The sequence below is a fragment of the Carcharodon carcharias genome, chromosome 7 (genome assembly GCF_017639515.1).
Source record: "Carcharodon carcharias isolate sCarCar2 chromosome 7, sCarCar2.pri, whole genome shotgun sequence".
Taxonomy (NCBI): domain Eukaryota; kingdom Metazoa; phylum Chordata; class Chondrichthyes; order Lamniformes; family Lamnidae; genus Carcharodon; species Carcharodon carcharias.
Genome location: NC_054473.1, coordinates 47,983,284 through 48,001,153, shown reverse-complemented (window position 1 = coordinate 48,001,153; position 17,870 = coordinate 47,983,284). Strand labels below are relative to the sequence as shown.

The 17,870-nt window shown below is 45.1% G+C and overlaps 1 protein-coding gene across 3 annotated transcripts in view; it reads left to right on the top strand.

The window, feature by feature from the left end:
* The window catches only part of LOC121280151 (A disintegrin and metalloproteinase with thrombospondin motifs 9-like), a 325,713-nt gene that overhangs the window by 159,234 nt on the left and 148,609 nt on the right, over window positions 1–17,870 (top strand). The window lies entirely within an intron of this gene.

Below are 17,870 nucleotides of genomic sequence, written 5' to 3'. Positions count from 1 at the left end.
TGCCCATCCCTAAATGCCTTTGAACAGAGTGCTTTGCTTGGCTATTTCGGAAGGCAGTTAAGAGTCAACCACATTGCTGTGGAACTGGAGTCACATGTAGGCCAGACCAGATAATAAGGGCAGATTTCCTTCCCTAAAGGACATTGGTGTTGTTTTAACAACAATTGATTGTTTCATGCTCACCATTACTGAGACTCACTTTATATTCCAGATTTATTGATTGAATTTAAATTCCACCAGCTGCTGCAGTGGGATTTGAACCCATGTCCCCAAAGCATTAGCCTGGGCCTTTGGATTACTAGTCCAATGATATTATCACTATGCCACCATCTCCCCATACTGCAAAGCTTAAGGAAATGGCAATGGGACAAGTAAAGAAAGAAAAGATCGGTCTAGAGGATGTGTAAATGTAATAGGAGAATCATTACCAACAGGTACTGTCCGAAAGTGATCAGTGCTTATGATCTGAAATTGTTGACCTCTACGTTGAGTGTGGGAGAATGGAAAATGCCTAATCGAAAAATGAGGTGCTGTTCCTCATACTTAAGTTGATCTTCCTTCAAACAGTGTAGGAAGCCAAGGAGGTCAGAGTGGCACCAGGGCAGAAAATTAAAATGACAAACAGGGTTATGCTTGCAGACCAAACGGCATTTTCTGTTTTTATATCAGACTCCCAGCCTTTGCAGTATTTTGTTCATGCATTATGGTTTTATATATATGACCGCTTCAGATTCTCTGTCACCAGCACATTCTTGGCTGCCTGACTTCTACTGCAAGCACCATGACCTTTGCTCCAGCAGTCATGCAAATTTTGAATGAACAATTTGATCTTTGAACCTTCCAATTTTGACAGTGTGGGAGTGAAATTCATCTTTGACCATAAGTCAATGGAAAAGAGAACTAGATGGATTGTATAATGAGTGGGTAATCGCTACCTTCTGTGTTGCGCGCTGCTGAAGTCGAATTTCACCTTCATTTTACCAATCTGTAGTACCAACATCTGAAGAATTTTTGTTATAATGTGGCATGGCTTCTCTTTTTGTTGTGGTACAAGTGGAGTTAAAAGCCAGATCACACATGAAAAATAGTTGGCCAGTTCTGGCATGCAGTAACCACAGGATTGATTTTTATGTCTAGCCCAATATCTTGGGAAAGGACCAAATGTTCAATTTAAATACAGGGTATAATGGGCAGTCCTGTTTGAGTCTAAGGAACACGTATTTACTTTCCAAACTTAAACATGGATAAATGAAGTTTATTTCATAGTCTGCCTCATTGCAATTAAGTGTTTGTTTGAATCCATTGGAGAGAGACAGATAGGCCAGAGTGATTTTGTGGATGTTATGCAGTGAGCCACAATGTAAAATTTAATATTCAGATACCTGGCATCACATCGTATTGAAGTTTACCATAGACGATATACATGACTTGGTATTTTTTAGCGCTCTGAGTAAAATGGTTAATCCTCTAACTACTGAAAATGAACAGTGTGTCATTGCATTTGTTCATTTACCTATATACCATTTAACAAATCTGTTTGGCAGCAAATAGCCTAAGGCACTGACCAGTAAAGCATTTATTTTAGCATCATTCTGAAATGTAGGGGGAGTCACATGAGGCCATATGAGATAAGCAGTAGCCAAAATATAGTGCTGAGGGTTTTCAGTTCAACTTCAAACTTGCTGAAAAACTGGTTGATATTGAGTAGGTAAAGGCATGCTCTGGGCCAGAGGGTGCGATGACTCCCCCAGGTAGATTTGAGATACTGAACCTGAGGCTAGGATTTTCCGTTCATTGGGCAGGCACGGCAGGTGGGTCCGGGAGCGGCCAGGAAACAGTCCGCTGCCCACAATCAGGCCCCAATCACTATTTCACGCTGGCCAATTAACAACCTGCCAGTGTGAGACACGCTGAGAGCCTCAGCGCTGCCGAGGTGAGGGCGGGAGGAGCGTGAGCGCTAAAGTCTGCACACGCACGGGGGAGCACGCACTGAAAGCTCCTTGAAGGTACACAGCTGCCTCAGGGAGCTAAAGAATTTTATACTCGAAAATAAGGCTTCTAAAAATAAGGGAAACATATCCTCACATGTGACTCATTCATATGAACAGGGACGTATTAAAAATGATGTTTAGACATTTTTTCAATTACTGTTGGAAACCTCATCCCGCCCATGGATGAGGTTTCCTAAAAAATCCAAAGGCTGCTTGGCCGATTTGCTCAACTGCCAACTGTAAGGTTGGACGGGCAACAAAAAATACTGCTTAATTAATTGATAAATGGGCTTAATAGCTTTCTTAATTGCCAACTCTCTCGCTTGAGTCGACTGAAATATCGCGCAAGTGCGAGATGACGTTGGGACGCTTGCCCGACATCATTGTGCACTATTTTCACTGATCGGTTCGGGGGCTGCCCGCCCAAAGAACGGAAAATCCTGCCTTGAAAAAAATATCTAGACTGAAACTCAAAGGCCAGAATTTTTCACTAAGCAGCAGGCATGTGTCTGACACGCTCAAGCATAAAATAGTGTGTGATGACATTGGGTGAGCGTCCCAACGTCATCGCGTAATCGCATGATATTTCAGTCGGCGGGTGCACGCTAAACTCGGAAGCGCACCTACTGACAATTAAGAGGGCTATTAAACCCATTAACAACGCAATTAACCGGGATTTTTCGCTGCCCGTCCAACGTTACGGTTGGCAGACGGGTGAATTGGCCAGGCAGCCTTTGCATTTTTCAGGAAACCTCATCCATGGGCGGGATGAGGTTTTTGTTATTAAATTTTTAAAAGTAAAAATCTATTCACAGAATTATTATAATGTCTATGCTTAGGCGATTGCTTGTGTTGCTTGGACATTTTTTTCTGGATTTAAAAATTTTTATTTGATACTTTTGAAGTTTTCAGCTCCCTGAGGCAGTTCTCAGCCTTCAGAAGCTTTCTGTGAGTGCTCCCCGTGCCCGTGCTGATTTCAGCGCTTGCCACCCTCCCACCCCCAACCCAGGCAGCGCTGATCATCTCAGCACAGACTACATGTTGCCTGGCTGTTAATTGGCCAGCCAGCGTGAAATCGCGGTCGGGGGCATTTCATGGGTGGCGGTCCATTCCATGGCCACTCCCGGGCCTGCTGATTGTGCCCACACGCCCACCTAAAAATCCTGCCTAAAACATTTAAACTGAAGTTTTCAGCTGTGACTTGATGGTGGGTTACTCTACCTTTAAGTTCTGTTATTCACTTGAACACCGTGCTATCTTCAAGTTGTTGATCTTTTGCTTCATACCAAGGAAGGTTACAATAAATGGGAATAGGATTAATGGAAAACTACTTAAGTGGATTTCGAATTGGCTTGTAAAGATAAAAGGAAAGGACTTTGTCTAAGGTGCAATAACTACAGAATTTCTGTAAGGGCCTCTTTAGAATATCATCCAATTCAACAACATTCATAAGCTTTATGGTAGAAGGTAATTATAGTGATCGAGGATTTGCTGATGTGACTAAGTGACTTGTGCAAAGGAAATGGGTAACGTTCAACGGGACTTCGACAAATTAAGTAGGACTGTCCAAGTAGATTTTTGCAAGATAATGCATATCAATATGGGGAAGCACAGAATGAATGGGTGACAATTAGAATGGCTAATAGAATAAGATAAACAAGTTGGATATATTTATCATGATTCCCTGAATGTATTTAATCATATGAAGCTGTTACTCACAAAGCTAATCAATTACTGAGCTGCTGTTGACAGCATTTGATTGTCAAATAGATAATTTAATCCAACATTACTCAATAATATGGTTACATTTTGAACTTTTCCAGCAGTTTTGGATATGCTAATATTTGAAGGATATTGATGCATTTTATAGGGTTCAGAAAAGGATGATATAAGAGATTTCAGGGCTTAAAGCTCTAAGTTATTAAGGCAGAGTTTATGGAATTTTAGAAAAGATTACGATGCCATCACCCAGTTCTTTGAGAAGCTGATAGAAATGACTGTGGATAAGCAAGTTAATAAAAGAACTAGTGGACACATGACCATGTCAGAATTTTTTACTCACAAATTCGGAGATTTTATGTACAAATTCCCAACAAAACAGTTCCATGCAATATTAACAATTATACAAAAATGATTGGAAAATATTTTGACTAAAAATAGGATTAATGGATGTGTTTACACTGAAATGAAATTCAGTGGCCAAGAAATTAGGTTCATTAGCTCCCATTTTTTGGGTGTGCTGTGAGTGCCCTTAGAGCTGCAAAATAGTGTCTGTAGTGCACACATATATTTATGGGGGGATATCACACTGGATGTGATTTATTGTTGGGATTGTTAGGTGCACAGTGCATGGCTGACCTAAGTATGTGGAGCAGGCGAATCATGGCATAAATCAATGTGTAACACTGCAACATTACATCACTGATGGACAGTGCAACACTGATTTAATGCCAGTGGCGTCATTTTGGAGCTCAAGCTATAGCTAATGCCCTCTTTTAACTTCCCACAGCTGAGCACAAGTTCAGCAGCAGGAAGGACCCTCCCTTGCACACACCCCCACCAACACTGTTTAAAGGAATTATCAACTACTCACAGGTTAGTTGCTGGTTGATTTCCTTTGGCTGTACGAATCTACAAATGTTTGGTGCTTTCTATACTTGTTTCAATGCACCTTGGGTGCAGGCTACTTTCAACAATGCAGGCTAGCTTTAACTGGTGCTGGCAACTTAGGAACTTGGATCCGCTGCTCATGTGTGTAGCCAAGAACAGCATAGTTAGCACTGGCAGCACACAGCAGTCACTGAGTTGAGTAGGGAGCACGAATTTGGTGTGTTGCCTGCTTTACTTTGTATTGGTGCAGATTAATCAGGCATTGTAATCTGCAGGTCTGTTTTTAGGTGCTTGTGTTGCTAGACCCATGAAAAATTCATCTTTGTAATTCATTGGTTTAAATAGTTCACATTGTATTGTTAGGTTCCTATCCTGGGTCTCCTCTTGATTCCCTTTGGGGGCTGTAACCGAATGGGGAGGCGGTGACACAGTCGTAGTGTTACTGGACTCGGGTTCATCCGGGTTCGAATACCACCATTGTAGTTTAATGATGTCATGAAACCATTATTGATTGTTGTAAAAACTCATTTGGTTCACTAATGTCCTTCAGGGAAGGAAATCTGCTGACCTCACCATGTGACTCCAGACCCACAGCAATGTGATTGACTCTTACATGCCATCTGAAGTGGCCTAACAAGTGTCTCAGTTGTATCAAGCCCCTAAAAATTTAATAAAAAGGAATGAAACCGGACGGACCACCTGGCATTGACCTAGGCACCGGAAATGACAACACCTAACCCAGTCCTGTCAACCCTGCAAAGTCCTCATTACTAACATCTGGGAGCTTGTGCCAAAATTGGGAGAGCTGTCTCACAGAATAGTCAAGCAACAGCCTAACATAGTCATACTCATGGAATCATATCTTATAGACAATGTCCCAGACACCACCATCACCATCAATATCCATCACCAAGAGTGGCTTGGTAGCACCAGTACAGACCCAGCTGGCCGAGTCCTAAAGGGCATAGCTGCTAGACTGTGTCTATGGCAGATGGTGAGGAAACCAAGAAGAGGGAAAAACATACTTGACCTCACCCCTACCAACCTGCCTGTTGCAGATGCATCTGTCCATCGGTAGGAGTGACCAATGCACAGTCCTCGTGGAGATGAAGTCCTGTCTTCACATTGAGGATAATCTCAATCGTGTTGCGTGGCACTACCACTGTGCTAAATGGGATAGATTTCAAACAGATCTAGCAACTAAAGACTGGGCAACCATGAGACACTGTGGTCCATCAGCAGTAGCAGCAGAATTGTACTCAAACACATGCTGTAACCTTGTGGCCTGGTGTATCCTCCACTCCACCATTAACACCAAGTCAGTAGATCAATCCTGGTTCATTGAAGAGTACAGGATGGCATGCAAGGAGCAGCACTAGGCATACCTAAAAATGAGGTGCAAACCTCATGAAGCTATAACACAGGACTACTTGTGTACCAAACAGTATAAGCAGCAGGTGATGGGCAGAGCTAAGAAATCCCACAACCAATGGATCAGATCTAAGCTCTGAAGTCCTGCCACATCCAGTCATGAATGGTGGTGGACAATTAAACAACTCAGTGGAGGAGGAGGCTCCACCAATAACCCCACACTGTATGATGGAGGAGCCCAGCACATCAGTGCAAAAGATAAGGCTGAAGCATTTGCAACAATCTTCAGCAAGAAGTGCCGAGTGGATGATCCATCTCAGCTTCCTCTGGAGGTCCCCCAGCATCACAGATGCAAGTCTTCAGTCAATTTGATTCACTCCATGAGATATCAAGAAATGATTGAAAGCACTAGATACTGCAAAGGCTATGGACCCTGACAATATTCCAGAAATAGCACTGAAGACTTGTGCTCCAGAACTTGCTGCGCCCATAGTCAGGCTGTTTCAGAACAACTACAACATTGACATCCACCCGACAATGTGGAAAATTGCACAGGTATGTCCTGTGTACAAAAAGTAGTACAAATCCAAACCAGTCCTTGATGTCAAGACAGCATTTGATCAAGTGTGGCATCAAAGATCCTTGGCAAAAATGAAGTCAATGGGAATTGGGGAAAACTCTCCACTGGTTGGAGTCATAACTAGCACAAAGGAAGATGGTTATGGTTGTTGGAGGTCAGTCATCTCATTTCCAGGACATCATCCTCAGGGTAGTGTCCTCGTCCAACCATCGTCTGCTGCTTCATCAATGACCTTCCTTCCATCATAAGGTCAGAAGTGGGGATGTTCGCTTATGATTACACAATGTTCAGCCCCATTCGTGAGTCCTCAGATACTGAAGCAGTCCATGTTCAAATGCAGTAAGATCTGGACAAATCCAGGCTTGGGCTGACAAGTGGCAAGTAACATTTGTGCCACACAAGTTCCTAGGCAATGACCATCTCCAACAAGAGAAAATCTAACCATCGCCCTTTGACATTCAGTGGCATTAACATCGCTGAATCCCCCACTATCAACAACCCGGGGATGACCATTGACCATAAACTGAACTGGACTAGCCATATAACTATTGTGGCTACAAGAGCAGGTCAGAGGCTAGGAATTCTGTGACGAGTAACTCACCTCCTGACTGTCCAACATCTACAAGGGTCAAGTCAGGAGTGTGATGGAATACTCTCCACTTACCAGGATGAGTGCAGTACCAACAACACTCAAGAAGCTTGACACCATCCAGGACAAAGCAGCCCGCTTGATTGGCACCCCATCCACAGACATTCGCTCCCTGCACTACTGATGTGCAGTCGCAGCAGTGTGTGCCATGTACAAGGTGCACTTCAGAAACTCACAAAAGTTCCTTAGACAGCACCTTCCAAACCCACAACACTTACCATCTAGAAGGTCAAGGGCAGCAAACACATGGGGCAGAATCTTGCCCTTGTCGGGCAGCCTTGATGGGGGTGGTCATGATCGGGGCCAGACCGCAATTTCACACTGGTGGGCCAATTGAGGCATGTGCGTGAGTGCACGCTTGCATATCTCCCTGAGGCACAGAGCTGCCTGAAGGGGATGAACAGATTTTTTTTTTTAAAAAGATTTTATAAATGTTATAAAACATGTCCCCTCATGTGACTCTGTCACATGAGCAGGGACATGTTATTAATTAAAAATTAAAGAATTTATTTTTTATTTATTTGCTTTTGGAAACCTCATCCTGTCCATAGATAAGGTTTCCAAAAGACTGCAAAGGCCACTTGGACTTTTCACCTGCCTGCCAACTGTAAGGTTGGATGGGCAGCAAAAAATTTTTTTTAATTAACATTGTAATGGCCTTAATAGGCCTTTTGATGGTCGGCGGGCATGCTGCCAATTCTGGCACATGCCCAATGACTGAAATATCGTGCGAGTGAGCGATGACATTGGGACACTCGTCCAATGTCATCACAAGTCATTTTATGCTCGGTCAGGTCAGGCACACGCCCACCTGCCAAGTTAAAAATTTTGCCCATGGGAAGGCCACCACCTGGAAGTTCCCCTCCAAGCAACTCACCATCTTGACTTGGAAATATATCGCTGTTCCTTCACTGTTGCTGGGTCAAAATCCTAGAACTCCCTCCCTAAGAGCATTGTGAGAGTACCTACACCACATGAACTGCATCGGCTCAAGAAGGCAGCTCATCACAGCCTTATCGAGGCCAATTAGGGATGGGCAATAAATGCTGGCCTAGCCAGCAATGCCCACATCCCACGAATGAATAAAAAAAAGTTCAAGTAGTTTTAATGTCTTCCAAGCTTTGCCTGTGGAGATTAAGTTGAATAAATTGCATGATAGTATAAATTGTACACCATATTCGACAGGAATCTGTTTGATGAATCTGTTTCATGTTCCATAAATCTCATTTCCGAATTTTAATTGCGTAAGTTTACTGCTGAATCTTTTTCTCATCACAAATGAATCCATTGCTCATGTGCAGAGCTGCTTTTGCATTTTCTCTTCTTTGCTACCTTGTTGGTAGTTTTTCAACTATTGATGTCTCTGTTAAAAGCTTATTAGTTTGAATAGTTCATGCTCCTGGCTCAAAGGCAAGAGCCAAGATGAGTCCTTAGACGGATTTTCACTCCTGAGCCAGGTGGCATGAGGTAGGAAATTGCCAGGATTACAGCATCTGCCTTGTGAGAAACTTCCCTAAATGACGGGATCTTCACTTCGAGGCGGGGGGAGGTGTTTGCGGGATGAAGTTGCGTCAGCCCCTAGGCGCAGATTGAAGACGGCCACAGGGACTGTCGAGGTGAGCTGTTTAAAAGGCCCGCCCCAGTTCTCTGGGAGTTCATCCTAGGTATTTGTTTCTGTTTTAGACCCTCTAGCCTTCAACCTTCACACCCTTTCACCTCCCATCCTTGCCCTAACCATGCCAAATCATGCCCCGCCCACCTCCCATGTCCCATCATAAGCTTCATGCATACTTATGCCCCCCTATCCACCCCCAATGGTCCGTCATACCCTCCATACCTACTTAATGTATCCCATACCAATCTATTCACCACCCTTGGCCCTTACACCCTAGGTGCAAATTTATCCAGTATCCACCATGTGTATACCTCAGGAGCCATATTAGGATGAAATAAAATAAAGGTCTAAATATCTATTAAAGCCTTTGCTATAATAGAAAAAAACACTCTCATTCAAAATGTTTACATCTCCCCAAGTTCTTAATCCCAAATAAAACAAACAATTTTCTATTTATAACCCCACATCAAAGACAGCTAATTATTTCATAACCTCTTTGAGCTGTTAATCAAATGGTGACCTTAGAGCCCCCTGCTGAGATAATTATAGGTTATTGAAAAAAGTTAAGTCTTCATAAAGAGCCCTGAGAGTAATATAAGCAAGTTGCTATTATAACTCCTAGAAGAGAGGTTTCTTACCTCTCACACAGGCAGGCTTTTTTTTTAAAAGGCTGGGGATTTAAATACTTTCACAGCTTGGCAGACCTTATCAACCCTCCAAGAACATTTATGTCAACTCAAAAATGTATAACCTCCACACTGCAGGTTAAGGCCCTTGTTGCAGTGAAAATTGAGCCTGTTTGAACTGAGCACTGATTTCAAAAGGCCCTGCTGACTTTTGTATCCCTCATATGTGAGCCATGCCCCACCCTGCCCTCTTTCCCCTACCAACAAAAATGGATTCTGTTGGAAATGTGGACAGGACTTCTGAATCCCACCCATCATTTTTAAAGGTCAGACTCTGCCAAAATCCGGGCCTTCACTCAGCAATAGGACTCGAGAACAGCAGGTCACAGACTCGAGACTTGTGCACATAAGTACTAGTAAGTGTTGCATTGTCAGCGATGCTGCATTACAGTGAGATAAAAGTTGTGAAGATCGATTATCAAAAAGTATTAAACTGAGTTTCCAGTTGCCATCTCAGATGATTGTAAAAGATCTCATAGCAGCATTCAAAGAAGAACAAGGGTGTTCTCCCAGTGTGCTAGCCAATACTTATCTCCGACCAACGTCAGTAAAACTGGTTGTTGTTCATTTGCTGTTTGCATGAGTTTGCTTTGCATAAGTAGGCTGTCCAGTGTCCCTACATTCCAACCGTGACTGCATTACTAAAGTCCTTCATTGGCTTTAAAGTGCTTTGGCACATCATGAAGCCATGAAAGGTGCTATATGAATCCAAGATCTTTCTGTACTAGCAGCTAACCTAGTTGGAACCCTTATGTTCACATTTTACTGTTCTTTAACATGCATGGCAGGAGGAGGGATTGTTTGAAAAAGATGAGTTTAACCTTAGCCAACATTTCTTGAATATCATTCTTTTCATCCTTTATGTTGTCTCAACTGAAGCATCAAAGGAACTTTGTATTCCTGTGACTGAGCATGATCTGCATGTGTATTCCTTTGAATAAATCAGGATCAAAAGTGATAAGGCATCAGGTGTGTACAGGTTATACACATTACATTCTTTAAAGAAAATATTGTCCTTTTTGCTGTACATAAATCTCAGCTACAGAATTCTGAGATTTCCCATTTCCAGTAATTCGGGTTCTTGCCAATATTTTATGTGGGCGGATTAATTAAGGCCTGCATGGCGTGTTTCATGGCTCCCGGGGACAGCGGGAGTGGGCGGGCAGCAGTGGATCGGTAATCGCTACTGGGTCCAATGATGACACTAATTGATCAAATGTCCTTACTCTTTCTTTCAGCATCATTGGCGCATGGCCAGGAGCAGGAGCAACAGGGGCCCCCTCTTACACCTGAGGGCCATGAAGTTCCAACATCACAGGCATCACACCATCTCTGCCAGGCAGGCACCAGCACAGATAATGGCACCCAGTGGGCATCAGATCTTCGGCTAGTGTCCTGGGGTACAGTGGTGAGGGCACTTCACAGTCGCTGGAGGATCTGACGGAGACAGAGAGTGCCCATGGCACCAGCAGTTGAAAAACTGCAGAGGCCCAGGCACATGCTCAATCCGTGGCTGACGATGAGCCTCTGGAGTCGTCCACGATGCAGCCAACTCATGAAATGTGGCCGGGTGTGCGGGATCATCTGATGGAGATGCATGAGGCTGTGCTTGGCTTGGTGTCAGTGGTGGAGGAGTCTACATGGACTTTAGCCAATGCATTGAGCCTCATGGATGAGCACCAAGCTTCCTCCATGGAGAGAGTGGCAACTCTCATGGAGAGGCAGCTCCAGGAACAGGATCGGGCGTTTCTGGGGTTGCACTCAGACCTGCAATCCCTCACAGGGGCATTGACGTCAGGTGGTGAGTGCCCGTGTGGGCAGTGGTTTGGGCACCAGGTATTCCACCTCGATGCCCATCCATCTACCATGAGCAGGGAGGGCCAAATGGACGTCACATCGGCAGAGCAGCTGCCTGTCGTCTCTGCTGGTGCCTCTCAAGGCACTCCAGATGAGGCTGGCAGCTCCTCCACCCCTCTGGCAGTGAACGCGGCACTTAATGAGGCTGTGACGATTGGGCAGATGCCAACTGTGGAGCTGGCAGCTCCCTCCCAGCCGGGGCCAGCACAGGCTTCACGAGCCAGAGGACGTCCGCCAAGGTCATCGAGGCCAACAGGACAGCAGAGAGAGCAGGCTGTCTCAGATGCCAGTGCCAGTGAGGGTGCACCTCAAAGACATAGCACCTGCAAACGTAAAATTAAGGCACCTTAGGCACACCCCGGGTTCACCACTGGTGCTTTTTTGTTGGCTCCCCTATGAGTTCCTTCTGATTGTGTTTGCAGTGCGACACCATTTTATTTATGTTATGTTAAGTGACTTTTGTGAAAGCATTAAATTAAGATTGCCTAACATGGCTGGGGGTTCCCCTTTTCTTGGGCAGGTGGATGGATTCCTAAGATGTTATGAGTGATTTGTGTGTCATTGACATTTATTGACTGGGCCCATCATCAATGCTCCTATCCTGCCAGATTTTGCACTAATGTCTCCAGTATGGAGGCTGCAGCCCAGGCTTGTGTTGCAGATCCATATGTGCTGTGCTAGCTGAAGATTCCTTAGATTAGAGCGTCCCGGGTGTCCCTGCCTCCCTGGAGTATGCCCGGATCAGCATCTGCTCCCTCAGCATTTCCCTGTGCGTGCTCATCTTCTGACTCATTGCTGGACTCATCATATTCAGCTGCAGCTAATCCGTCTACATCATCTTCATCCACAGCATCCCCTTTGCAGCGCAAGATTGTGGAGAGCGCAGCATGCAACCACTATCAGAGACACTCGATCTGGGGGGTACTGGAGTGCGCCCCCGGAACAGTCCAGGCATCGGAAGCGCATTTTGAGAAGACTGATGGCTCTCTCCGCCACAGCCCTTGTGAAGGCATGACTTCTATTATCCTGCAGCTCAGCTTCTGTTCTTGGATGGCGAAGAGGCGACATGAGCCACCTTCTGAGCAGATAGCCCTTGTCATCCAGCAGCCATCCATCCAACCGAGCTGGAGCACTGAAGAGCCCCGGAACCTGGGAGTGTCTGAGGATGTGGACATCATGGGAGCTGCCTAGATACCTTGCACAGACTTGCAGGATCAGCATCCTGTGATCACACACTATCTGCACGTTCATGGAGTGGAAGACCTTCCTGTTGACGAAGGCACCGGGCTCACCTGCTGGTGCCTTGATGGCCACATGTGTGCAGTCTATAGCACCCTGGACGTGGGGGAAGCCAGCAATGGCCACGAAGCCTCTGGCTCACTGTGTCTGGCTGGCCTGGTCCCAGCAGTATTGGATGAAGATCAGTGCATGCTTTAGTGACCTACTTCACACAAGTGTGGACAGCTGATTGGGAGGCACCGCAAAGATTACCCACCGACCCCTGGAAAGAGCCAGAGGCATAGAAGTTGAGGGCAGCTATGACCTTTAGAGCCATGGGCATGGGGTGTCCACTCACACATTTAGCTGAGATCTCAGGCCCAATCATCTGACAGATAGTGTTGACTGTCTCCCTTGACAGACAGAGCCTCCCTCGGCATTGTACCTCAGACATATTGAGGTAGCTTTTTCACCGCCTGTATACTCTGGCAGCAGGGTGGTGGCGTCTTCTGCGGCCCCTTCCATCTTGGACTACCTCTTGGCCTTGCGCCCCTTATGCCTGTGCCTGTCCTCCCAAAGGTGGCTCCCCTGGAGGCTGAATGTGCACTCCTGGCCTCCTCCCCCTTCTAGCCCTCCCTTCCTCCTCAGAGGAGGTGCTTCCAGTGGAGAGATCACCTCCCATTCTCAGGCTCAGAGAGGCTTCCTGAAACCTACAGTCCCCAAAACAAATCCTCACTGCAAAGTGCTGACCTGAAGGCTATGAGTCCAGTCCAAGCAGCTGGTATGCGTTTTGAAGTTTTCCATCTCACACAGGCAAGTTTCAGTAACATTTGTAAAATAACTTTTAAATCTGTAGAATCGCCACCCTACTGAACCCTCTTCTCCCACTCGTGGATGAGGTTCATACAAATTCCTGCTACCCACCTGCCCGTTGCACACAGGTGCCGCAAAAACCCCATCAATTGGAGCCTCAAGGACCTTAAGTGGCCTGTTAATTAATGGTGGGCACACAATGGAGTGTGGCGCACCTGCCCACCAAAATATCGGGAAGGTGCGTGGTGACATCGGGACGCTCGACCGACATCACCGCACGTCATTTTACACGTCGGCATGCGGGTCCCACCCCCCACACATCAAACGGAAAATTCTGCCCCTGGCGTCAGAAAGATGACAGGAGCCCACTGACTTCTGCATTTAACCTTTGTGTGTTTTTTAGCTCCCAGGCAACCCTGTGGGATAGATGGGTCTGCGATTAGCATATGCTAAAAGGTAGTTAACTGCATCTTTAACTTTGGATTCTGACTTTAACTGCCAACATAGAGGCTTCCTGAGCTGCCCGAAACTCGCCAACTGTGTAGAATCCCTCGGGCTGAATGCCTGACATGGAATCTACATTGTAAATATCAAGAGTATTGCAATTGTGTTGAGGCACCTCAGAATGGAACATGCCGAATGGAGAATGGTTTAATTTTATTGCACTTTCTGTAACATTCCATTTGAAATGTTTTGTAATGTACTTTGACAAATTTCATGAATGAAGTATTTTTAGGAAGAAGTTGAACAAGGCGAGTGGATATGGGGGATTAATGGGTCTGAGCAACTGACAGGCTCGAAAACATTTAAATACCGAGACCTGACAGCTGCTTCTTTACATAATGTCTTTTGCTCACAGGACTTGGTCTGAAACTGTGCTTTCACTTCCTGGGAGGTAATTTGCAAGACTTTGGAGGTCCTTTCTGCTACCTTGGATTTTTTTTTTTGTCTTTGATCTACACTTCCCAGCTGTCAGCCTTCTCAGCATCATGGGAGCAGCTAATGCAGCTCCATCTTGGACCCCCAATGAGGAACAAGAGAAGCAGTACTAACAGCATCAGCAGCAACACTAGGAGCAGCCGTAGCTGCCTTCTCAGTCACTCCACAGGATAAAGGATAAACTCAGCTCCAGTTTGCAGGAGGCAATACCCCCAACACAGGGTTTAAGAAGATCAGTTTTCTGGGCAGGATTAAGCAGCAGTGCCTCAGAGGCTCAGACTCTCTTGTCAGATCATTGCTGACATTCACAGCTTCCTGGAATAAGGCCTCCTTCCAAGTGGGTGAGGTAAGGATGTGCATTGCCAATTGATTGAGTCGCCACAGTCCTGAATTTCTTTGCCTTTGGCTCCGTCCATGTCTGAAACAATGGAATGGGAGGCAGGGGTCTTGTTTCATGGTCTATTGGCGATAGTAGTAGAGAAAGAGGGAGTTGTTCCATTTGGGCTGAGCTGGGACCAGTTCCTGGTGAGTCACATGACCAGGGAAGTAGACAGGGCTTTAAACTATAAAAGGTAGGGTTGGCGTTCAGGAAAGGGTAAATACAAAGCAGCAAGAGAGATGTCAAGGATCTAGAGCAGAGCAGCATTTTGGATTAAAAAAATAAGCAGAGTGGGTCAGGAAGGGACAGAAAGAGTAACAAAGTTAATACAGCATTAGTAACACAAGTGGTGTCAGGGAAAATCAGATAAAAATTAAAGCTAAAGATGCTATCTGAATGTATGAAGCATTTACAACAAATTGGGTGAATTGATAGCACCTGTGGATAGGTTGGATCTAATAGACTTTATGGGGATGTGTTTACAAAGTGACTAAAGTTGGCAACTAAATATTCCAGGATACTTAAGTTTTAGAACAGATAGGCACAATGGAAAAGAAGGAGGGGTAGCCCTGATAATAAAGGATGGGATAAAGACAGTACAGAGAAAGGATCTTAGCCTAGAAAATCAGAAGGTCAATTAGACTGAGGGAGCTAAGAAACAGCAAAGAGCAGAAAACGTTGGTAGGAGCCGGTTATAGCCCCCCACTAGTATTTGTAGTGCAGAACAAAGCATAAATCAGGACACAAAAAATGTGGATCATTACCCATATCTTGGGAGCCCCCTCTCGACGAAGGCAGAAACATAGATGACAAAATTCACAATCACCTCCAAAATGTCAGCTCAGCCTTCAGCTCATTGAGGAAAAGAGTATTTGAGGACCAGGATCTCAAATCTGAGACCAAGGTCATAGCTTATCGGACAGTGGTGATCCTCATGCTCCTATATGCTTTGGAGCCTAAGGCAACCTACAGCAGGCACCTCAAAGCACTGGAGAAGTACCACCAGTGGTGCCTTTGTAAGATCCGCCAAATTGGGGGAGGTGTAGTGCTCTGGGAGCATGTTAGAATTAGTTTTCTGGGTGTTTAATGAAAGGCGCATTTTCTCATTTGCTTTGGAAAAGGAGTTGACGATGATCTGGAGCTTAGTTTCTGAGTGAGTCCATCATCTGAGTACTGAAGCTCAATGACTGAGGAGTGTTTTGGTTTTGGATTGCATAGCTTCTTATCTGGGTGCAACAAGGAAAATGCAATAATCATGAAAGACTTCCATCACCATATAGATTGGGTACACTAAATTTATAGTATTGTGGAGGACGAGTTTTCTAAATCAGTATGTCAACTAACCTACTATAGTCTGTTCTGGGACTAGTATTGTGCAATGCAAAAGGATTAATGAATAACTTATTGGTAAAGGTGCCTGTAGGAAAGGCTGTGTGTGTGTAGGCTGTTGGTCAGGTCAAATATGCAATCAGTTGCCTGTTGTGTCACTGCTGCATGCATGGGGCTGGACTTCAGCACAAAGACCTCAGACATCATGGCGCACGTGCTAGAGACGAACTCCTCCAATCTCTTTCCAAGGGTGAGCAGTGTCTCTGCAAATGCTGATTGAACATCGTATATTTTCTGCAACTGCTTCAGAATAGCCCACCTCTTCAATAACTCCCAAGGCGCAGCATCTGTGCCTCCAACAGGGACTGTCCACAGCTGCTCCTGTCTTCAACAGTTGCTCCTGCTCACTGGTGATATATGGCTCACCATGTGACAACACAACTAACTAACTTGGAGACCTCACTAAGGTGTATGCATCTGAGCCAGTGGAGGACATGCGTGAGTCAAGTCATGATGCTTGCTCCAAATGTACAACCTACTCTCTTCATCCTCCTCCGCCATTATCTCATGAGTGGCACTTGAGGACCTGTGGGAAAAGTAAGACATGAATTAGAACTGACAAAGTGAAAGGGTTCAAAGTTATCATTATGCAGATCATCATATTTCAGTGACTGCTAACATCAAGTCAAACACAGAGTGCGTTTCGTACCATGTGGTTGTATGATATGTAATTCTGTCACCAGATAGCTTGCAACCCTATCTCTCCATTGCCAACAGATACTCTGCTTATCTCCAGTGCAGCATCCTCCATAATGGTCAGGATGTCTATGACTGGAAGGGCCAACCTTGGGTCTCTGCCTCTCTCTGATGTTCTGCAGTTTTTTTCTCCTGCAAAGAGAGAAAGAAGAGAGTCATGAGAGTGAGAAATGGTATGTGTTAAGAGGATGGAATAACAACATTTGTGGAGGGCACTGAGGGATAAGAAGGTGATGAGGGCGAATGCCAGTGGTGGTTGGTCAGGTGGGGATTTGAGGAGTTGACTTGAGAAAGAGCAGTGGGTGGACCTTCAAAATATGTTGGTCTGATGACTGCTGTGCAGGAGAATGCTGGTAAAGGCTGTGAGGGGATTAGCCTGGAATGTGACACGAGGGAGGGACCACACTCATGCTGCTCATCTCCATACTCACTTCAGCCACAGCTGCTTGGTTTTTGAAGCAGGCTTCTTCCTTCTGCCCGTTGGATCAAAATGTCTGAGTCCTTACAGCCTGCAGAATGATGTCCAGGGATGCCTAAGTGAACCATGGGGAAGCCTTTCCTCATTGAGACTCCCATCACTTGAGTTGTTGTATGTCACTTAGCAGTTGTACAATGGTTCCATTCTGTCTCTTTCAATGCTGAAGCTTCAATAGAGAAGAACAAGTCGTCATTACACCCACCCTCGCCAGGTGGACAGGAAACCCAGAAGTGGGATACAAGTGCAATGGTTCAGTATGAAAGCCCCAGAAAAACCCATTGTTAAATCATCGGCTTCCTGACACCCTCCTATTCTCCTCTGCTTTAAGTGGGTTGGAATGTTAAAATTCAGCTTGTAGTCTTCTTGGCACTCATCTGGCAAACTCCTCAATTGTTTACCAGGTTCTGAAGAAACCTGTAAAGTCAGCCTTGTAAGAAAATAATCTCTTCTCATATGCTATTGAATATTGCAAAAAATATTGCATTAAACATTAGAGGTAAATAGGTCTGCATTGTGCGTCTACAGTCAGCCCATTTACAAAAGTAAAAAATCATGTAACATGCACAGGAATAAAAAAGAAACTCATCAGTTCCTAAAGA